This window comes from Cebus imitator, unplaced genomic scaffold (genome assembly GCF_001604975.1).
Source record: "Cebus imitator isolate Cc_AM_T3 unplaced genomic scaffold, Cebus_imitator-1.0 Scaffold129, whole genome shotgun sequence".
Lineage (NCBI taxonomy): Eukaryota > Metazoa > Chordata > Mammalia > Primates > Cebidae > Cebus > Cebus imitator.
The window spans coordinates 5,930,165-5,938,837 of record NW_016107444.1 but is presented as its reverse complement, the minus strand read 5'-3'; the positions used below and the strand labels follow the sequence as shown (position 1 = coordinate 5,938,837).

General features: G+C 52.0%; 1 non-coding gene across 1 annotated transcript; it reads right to left on the bottom strand.

The window, feature by feature from the left end:
* Nucleotides 1–3,912: 3,912 nt before the first annotated feature.
* On the bottom strand, nt 3,913–4,021 carry LOC119473047. The gene has a single exon (XR_005202218.1). It is a non-coding gene; the product is annotated as a U6 spliceosomal RNA (small nuclear RNA).
* Nucleotides 4,022–8,673: the final 4,652 nt, after the last annotated feature.

The window sequence follows — 8,673 nt, the reverse complement described above, 5'->3', positions numbered from 1 at the left end:
AACCCACCCTGCCGAGGACCCCGAAACCCACCCTGCCGAGGACCCCAGAACCCTGCCGAGGACCTCGAAACCCACCCTGCCGAGGACCCCAGAACCCTGCCGAGGACCCCGAAACCCACCCTGCCGAGGTGTGGAACCCGAAGTCAGGGGCTGAGCGGGCAGGTGCCCTTCACCGCTTTACTTCCCTTCATTCCTGCCCTAAAACCTTGTTTTTGAGACAGTCTCGCCCTCGGCCCCGGCTGGAGTGCGGCGGCGCGATGTCGGCTCGCTGCAACCTCCCCCTCCCGGGTTCAGGCGATTCTCCCGCCGCGGCCTCCCGAGTAGCTGCGACCACAGGCGCCGCCACGCCCGGCTAATTTTTGTGTATTTGGTAGAGACGGGGTTTCGCCACGTCGGCCAGGATGGTCTCGAACTCCTGACCTCGCGATCCGCCCGCCTCGCCTCTGAAGGTGCTGGGATGACAGGCGTGAGTCTCCGCGCCCTGCTTCCAGCTCCAAAACTTTAAAATAAACGTTTATTTCTGCTCTAAAATTTGCCTCGATCTCTCGCTCTGCCTTAAACCTACTTCTGCCCCTCAGCAGAATCCTTCCCCCAAGAAGGGCAGGGATTGAGTTTGCCGCGGACTCGCTGGTTTCCAGCGTCAGTGTCACGGAGCGCGCGCGGGAACCTGATCCCAGGTGGCAGCAGCAGAACGCAGGCTCCGGGAGGACGTGCTCCCCGTGCTCATGCTTGCTGGACAATGAGGCATTAGGCGGGAAAAGTGTCCTAGGTGTGTGCAGAGGCCACAAGTTGACAGACTGAGGCAAGGAGAAGGTGCGAGAGAACTGCCCGAAGCCACAGACGCCAGGCTGCGAGCGGGGCTGTTCCCGCGGAAGCGTGTATCTCACCTGTGGGGCCGCGCTGTTCCCTGGACGCCACCTCGCCCTTTCACCTCTGCTTACCTGCATCTGGAGCCAAGGAGCCAAGAATCAGAATGCGAGAAAACCGGGAGAAAGGCCGCCTCTTCAGAGTGGTCTCCACCCCTGCAGCCCCAGGCCGGGCTGCAGCCTGGGTGACAGAGAGACAGGGCTGGACCCGAAGGTCGTCCTTTCAGGACTCTGGACAGGAGGGCCCGGGAGGCTCTGTCTATACTGAGGTCACCCAGGCGCGTGTGTGCGCCCCACGCCCCTGCCCACAGGCCTGCACTGACGGCCCATCCTCTCCCTGGAGGGCCCTGGCCTGCTGACCCACCCGCGGCTCATTTTCATGTGATTCCAAGGCAGGAAGCAGGAGGCGTGGCCTCATGAGCACCACGTTCCTGTTGAGTCACCGGCTGCCCCCGTGAGAAACACCTCACCCTCAGCTGCCCCCAGGCTTTCCACAGCCCAGCTGTTCGGGACCTCATCTGCCACCCCTCAAAGAATCTGGGCCTTTGGCGGAACAGCACCGAGCAGGCAGCCACCTCTTTTCCTCTCTCCTAACCTGGCCCTCGGCTGACTCCATGTGTTGCATCGTTCCTGTACTAGACTTTTTTTTTGAGACAGGGTCTCACTCTCTCACCCAGGCTGGAGTGCAGTGGTGTGATCTCGGCTCACTGAAACCTCCGCCTCCCAGACTCCCGGGTAGCGGGATTTACAGGCTCCCACCACCACGCCCGGCTAATTTTTATATTTTTAGTAGAGACGAGGCTTTGCCATGTTGGCCAGGCTGATCTCAAATTCCTAACCTTGTGATCCGCCCGCCTCAGCTTCCCAAAAGTGCTGAGATTACAGGCGTGAGCCACCACACTCAGCGTCCCAACTTTTGTTCAAGCCCCAGGCCGCTGTCATCTTATACCATTCTCTCTCCAGATTGCTGTGAGTTCTCTCTGTGGTTCTCTCTGCCTGGGAGATCCGTGGCCCTCTATGGACAAGCTCCTGAATTCAAGATTCAGTTCAAACATGCCCAGTGAAGTCAGCCCAGATTTCTTTACTCCGAGTTAGGTGCTTCTTTCTCTGTGCTCCCATTGCATTTTCAACATTGGATATTATGTGGCATGCATAGGGCACAAACCGGAATGATGAAATCTGACGGATTTTCACATGTATGCCTGGGTCACCCACCACACAAATCCAGATACACGACATCCTTACCCCTTGTCCCTGTGTTAACTCCTCTTGGCTCCTATAATCATTGATTAGTTTTTAGTTCTTGAATTTCACATAAACGGAACCATACAGTCCCCCGCCCCTGTTTTGCTGTGTCATTCAGGCAGGAGTGCAGTGGCACAATCATGGCTCACTGCAGCCTCAGCCTCTCAGGCTCAAGTGATCCTCCCACTTCAGCCTCCCGAGTAGCTGGGGCCACAGGCAAGCCCCACCAGCCCAGCTAATTTTTATTATTTCTTGTGGAGATGGGGTCTCACCATGATGCCTAGGCTGGTCTCGAACTCCTGGGCTCAGTGATCCTCCTGCCTCTGCCTCCCAAGGTGCTGGGATTACAGGCGTGAGCCACCGTGACCGGCCCAGTCTCACTTTCGTGTGTGGCTTTCTTCACTCAATATTCTATATATAAGATTCATCCATAATGTATTCTTTTTTTAATTACTGAGTATTATTGCATTGAATATTACAATTTTTTCTACTTTTTTTTTTTTTTGAGATGCAGTTTTGCTATTTTTTGCCCAGGCTGGAGTGCAATGGTGTGATCTCGGCTCGCTGCAGCCTCCACGCCCCGGGTTCAAGCAACTCTCCCGCCCCAGCCTGCCGAGCAGCTGAGATTACATGCGTGCACCACCATGCCCAGCTAATTTTGTATTTTTGGTAGAGGTGGGGTTTCACCATGTTGGTCAGGCTGATCTTGAACTCCTGACCTCATGATCTGCCCACGTTGGCCTCCCAAAGTGCTGGGATTACAGGCGTGAGTCACTGCGCCCAGCCAACTTTTTCTACTCTTAGTGGACATTTATATTTTCAACTTTTGCCTGTTATAAGTAATGCCTCTCTGAATATTCTTCTACATGTCCTCTGAAGGAATTATGCACTGATTTTTCCAGGGCTATACCTAAGAGTAGGGCTACCATCACAGGGCAGGTGAATATTTAAGTTTGGCAGATATTGTCAAACAGATTCCCAGCGTACTCCTACTAATTTACACGCCCACCAGCAGTGTGTAACATCCGGTTTCTCCACATTCTCACAAACGTTTTTAATTTTAGGCATTGTGGTGGGTGTTTACTGTTATCTCCTTGTGTTTGAATTTGCATCTTCTTGATGAGTAAGCACCTTTTCTTTTTTCGAGACAGAGTCTCTCTGTTGCCCAGGCTGGAGCGCAGTGGTGCGATCTCGGCTCACTGCAGCCTCCATCTCCCGGGCTCGAGCCATTCTTCTGCCTCAGCCTCCTGTGTAGCTGAGGCTACAGGTAGTGCCACCACGCCCAGCTAATTTTTGTATTTTTAGTAGAGATGGGGTTTCACCACGTTGGCCAGGCTGCTCTCAAACTCCTGACCCTGCCCACCTCGGCTTCACAAAGTGCTGGGATTACAGACGTGAGCTACCGCACCTAGCCGAGAAATTACTGATTTTGATTAAGCTCTATGCATCAGTCTTTTTTTTATGGTCAATGCTCTTTGTGTCTGTTTAAGAAATCTTTGCCCACTGTCCGCTGCAGTGTGATTCACTTCTTGCCCCACAGCTGTGAGATCCTTGCAGCCAGGGGCTGTATCTTCTGTATCTTACCCTGCTTTATTCACTCCGAGCCTCACACAGAGATTCTTGAGCAAGAATCACTGAATCCCTGGATAAATGAATGAATTCATGCAATGCCTGAAGTAACACACACAGTCTCTGCACAGAGATTTTACTTCCAATGATGAAAACAATTACTGAGAAAACCCCTGATGCACATATATGAGAAGGGATCATTATAATTGGCTACCACAGTTTAATTTTTTCAAATAAAATTGGAACCTTCATTAATTTTCATGTCATCCTTGTGCAAGGACCATGCTAAACTTCTCTGTATCATCCCAGTTTTAGTATCTGTATTGCCAAAGCAAGCATACAGTTTAATTCTTCTATTTATTTATTTAATAAAGACGGGGTTTCACCATGTTGGTCAGGCTGGTCTTGAACTCCTGACCTCAGGTGATCCGCCTGCCTTGGCCTCCAAAGTGCTTGGATTACAGGCGTGAGCTACTACGCCCGGCCTAATTCTTCTAAACTGTATATGGGCTGCTTTCTATATGAGAATTTCAGGCTGGGCGCGGTGGCTCACGCCTGTAATCCCAGCACTTTAGGATGCCAAGGCGGGTGGATCACAAGGTCAGGAGTTCGGGATCAGCCTGGCCGATATGGTGAAACCCTGTCTCTACTAAAAATACAAAAATTAGCTGGGCGTGGTGGCACATGCCTGTAGTCCCAGCTACTCAGGAGGCTGAGACAGAAGAATCGTTTGAACCCAGGAGGTGGGGGTTGCAGTGAGCTGAGATCACACCACTTTTCTCCAGCCTGGGCAACAAAGCGAGACTCCTCAAAAAAAAAAAAGAAAAGAAAAAAAAAATTTTTTTTTGACAACAAACCATTTAAAAAAAAAAATTATTTTTCTTTTCTTTTTCTCGCTCTCTTTTTTTTTATTTTTTTATTTGGGAAGGAGTCTCGCTCTGTTGCCCAAGCTGGAATGCAGTGGCGCAATCTTGGCTGACTGCAACCTTCACTTCCCAGGTTTTAAGCAATTCTCCTGCCTCAGCCTCCCAAGTAGCTGGGATTACAGGTGCCCACCACCATGCCCGACTAATTTTTGTATTTTTAGTAGAGGCAGGGTTTCTCCATGTTGGTAAGGTGGTCTCAAACTTCCGACCTAAAGTGATCTACCTGCCTCGGCCTCCCAGAGTGCTGGGATTACAGGCATGAGCCACTGCACCTGGCCTGGAGTCTGTTTTGAATCCTTTAAAGTGTCAAATTTAGTGACGGTGATGGCAGCTGCAGGTTTTTGCTCCTTAGGGTAAACTTACGATGATTAATTCAGTGATTACGCTTATGCACAAGACACTTGTGTAAGAAATCATGTGCTTGAGACAAACAGCTCTACCAAGGCTAGCGTTAGGTCCATTTCTTCGTTTCCCTGTGGTAAGCCTTCTAGGGTAACAGAGGCCCAGTCGCTGCCGTCATTACTAACGCCTTACCTTTTCGCAGACCTGTTCATCATCATAGGTGTGGCTCTGCCGGAGCTGTGGGCACTTGCTGTTACTTCGTTGGTGATATTCCTAGGGAGGAGCAAGTGGAAGTCTGAGGACACAGATCACCAACAGGGCCTGGGGTGAGAAAATCAGTCGTGCCACAGGAAGCTGCCAGTTGCCTCGGCCCGCAGTGGTGATCCCAGCCTCTGGGAGGCTGAGGCCGGTGGATCACCTGAGGCTATAACTGCCCAGGGGGTTCCCCTTGCCCGCTGCCCAGACAGCGCCGATTCATCAGGACAGGGCACTTGCAATAGAGAAAAAGTAATTCATAGAGCCGGCTGTGAGGGAGTCTGGAGTTTTATTATCGCTCCAATCCGTCTCCCCGAGCATTCGGGCAGCAGAGCTTTTAGGATAGCTTGGTGGGTAGGGGAAGCAGTGAGCCAGGAGTGCTGACTGGTCAGAGCTGAGAGCGTCGGGAGTCAGAGCTGTCTTCTTGTGCTGAGTCAGCTCTTGGGTCGGGGCCACAGATCAGAGAAGCCGGTTTATTGATCCAGTGGTGCAGCTGCTCCACCAAGTGCAGGGTCTGCAAAATATCTCAAGCTCTGATCTTAGGGGCCGTTTAGGGAGGGGCAGCATCTTGTAGCCGCCAGCTGCAGGACTCCCAAACCCGAATTTCTAATCCTGTGACTAATGTTAGTCCTACCAAAGCCGTCTAGTCCCCAGACCCAGAAGGAGGTCTGCTTTGGGAAAGGGTTCTTATTGTCTTTGTTTTAAACTATAAACTGTAAGCTATAAACTAAGTTTCCCCCCAAGTTAGTTCAGCCTACACCCATTAATGACCAAGGACAGCTTGGAGGTTAGAAGCAAGATGGATTCGGTTAAGTTCGATCTCTTCACAGTCTCGGTCGTCATTTTGCAAAGGTGGTTTCAAGGCCAGGAATTTGAGACCGGCATGACCAACATGGTGAAAACCTGTCTCTACTAAAATTACAAAATGAGCTGGGTGTGGCGTGCACACCTGTAGTCCCAGCTGCTGGGGAGGCTGACGGGGGAGGACTGCTTGAGTCTGAGAAGTGGAGGTTGCAGTGAGCCAAGATCGCGCCACTGCACTCCGGCCTGGGCAACAGAGCAAGACTGTTTAAAAAGAAAGAAAGAAAAAAAGACAGCCAGGTACGGTAGCTCACACCTGTAATCCTAGCATTTTGGGAGGCCAAGATGGGTGGATTGCCTGAGCTCAGGAGTTTTAGACCAGCCTGGGCAGCCTGGGGATGAAACCCTGTCTCTACTAAAAATACAAACCAATCAGCGGGGCTTGGTTGCGGGCACCCGTAATCCCAGCTACCCGGGAGGTTGAGGCAGGAGAATTGCTTGAACTCGGGAAGCAGAGGTTATGCCACTGCACTCCAGCCTGCACAACAAAGGGAAACTTTGTCTCGAATATAAAAAAAAGGCCTTGGGAGAACAGGCTAGACGGATGTTCCATTCTAGGATAGGTTGTGGGATCTGGAGGTGGGATCTGAGCAAGGAATAGAGAAAGCTGACGAAGCAGAATTCACCGGCAGAAGAGAAAGAAGATGGTACAGCTGGACGGCCGGGCCCCTGTCCCTAGTGCTACCCAGATGACAGTGGCAGCTCCAAAGTCACCGAAAGCTGATGAGAGAGCACATTCCCTTAATTGGAGGGAGGAAAAAAGGGAAGACAAGTTGAAAGTGCTGCCGTTTATACCAGACCACTGAAGGGGAAGTGAGGGTTTTCTCATTAGTATGCAAATGCCATAAACTTCAGCCCACTCAAACTAGGTTTCTGCCTCCAGCACTGCACTGAAACGGCTCTTGGTCTCCAGTGATGAACACTTCACTGTCCTCTTTACCCGACTCCTCCTAGTCAGATGAGACAGTTGGCCGCGGGACCCTCTTGGAACGTTCTCACTCTCGGCTCCCTTGACACGTCACTCTGGCGTGTCTCCCTTTTTTGTCATCCAGGCTGGGGTGTGAAGTGCAGTGGTGCAATCTCGGCTCATTGTGAACTCCACCTCCCAGGTTCTGCGATTCTCCTGCCTCAGCCTCCTGAGTAGCTGGGATTACAGGTGCCCACCACCATGCCCGGCTAATTTTTGTGTTTTTAGTAGAGACGGATTTTCACCATGTTGGCCAGGCTGGTCTGAAACTCCTGAGCTCAAGTGATCTGTCCACCTCAGCCTCCCAAAGTGCTGGGATTATAGGCGTGAGCCACTGTGCCCGGCCCTGAGAATTCTACTTTATTTATTTATTTAAGACAGGGTTTCACCATGTTGGTCAGGCTGGTCTTGAACTCCCGACCTCAGGTGATCCGCCCGCCTTGGCCTCCAAAGTGCTTGGATTACAGGCGTGAGCCACCACGCCCGGCCGAGAATTCTACTTTAAATAGAATGTTGGGGAGTTTACTTTTAGGCTGAGACCTAAAGGACGAAAGAAAGCGATGCATGCTGAGACCAGGAGGAGAACTTACGCGGAAGAGCTGCCGGGGCTGCTGAGCTTTGAGAGGCGGCCAATTAGCTGGCAGGCAGTGAGCAAACAGGGTGGCATGAAGTAAGGAGCTTGGATGTTCCGAGGGGAATGAGAGAGAGTAAGGACAGGGACTGCTGCAGTGATCAAGATGAAAAGCAGGTCACTTGTGCTGAGAAATGCTGAGTAGGTGACAACGTATTGTTTGCTAGGAAGAACGACGGCAAGGAAAACCTAGCCAGCCAGCCTCCAAGTGGAAAACTGTTGGGGACATTCTAAAGCGGCAAGACAGCATACAAACTGTAAGGTTTATTCTCTGTAAGGTTTATTGCTGAGTTTAAAATGAGGAAACCGAGGCCTGCATGAGAACAATCAGACGCCAATTTATTCGACTCCCAGGCGAGGTTCTACGGTCCAGGGAAGAAAGACCGGCGTCTTCCCAGTGGAGTTATATAGGGAGGGAAGGCGCTCTGATTGGCTGTGGCGAACAGGATGTGGACGTGGCAAGCTGCTATAGGTAGGTAGGCGGGATTTCCGGTGAGCGGGCTGGACGGGGCCATACGCTATTGGGCAGCTTTTGGCAGGGCTTCTTTTAAATTTTGGCGGAGTTTTCCAACGGCTGGCTAGGTGCCGAGTGCAGAGTTTAGTGTTGGGCGCAGAGGTGGGCGTGGCGAAGCTAGATGCTGAGTGCAGGTTCTGGTGACGTCATTTCAGGCGTGGAGAGGGACGGGCGGGTCCGAGCCTCGCGAGGCAAGCGGGCTTACACAGACATCACACCCCGGTTAAAACGATCCTGCAGACTCGGGACGTGGGCCCTGCCCCGGGGCTCCCTCGTGGAGAATACTTTTTTGTTCGTCTGTGATCAGTGGTAAGCGGGCGCCAGCTGCACCCCTAGCTTATCTTGGTTCTATGAGAAAGCGCAGAACACCTGTTTGTGGATACGCATCACCTCTTCAGAGAATAGCTACGTGGGTCAGCGCTGCTCGAGACCCCCGGCCCGGGGTGCCGTCGGCCCCTGAGACCCCCGGCCCGAGATACCGTAAGCCCCTGAGACCC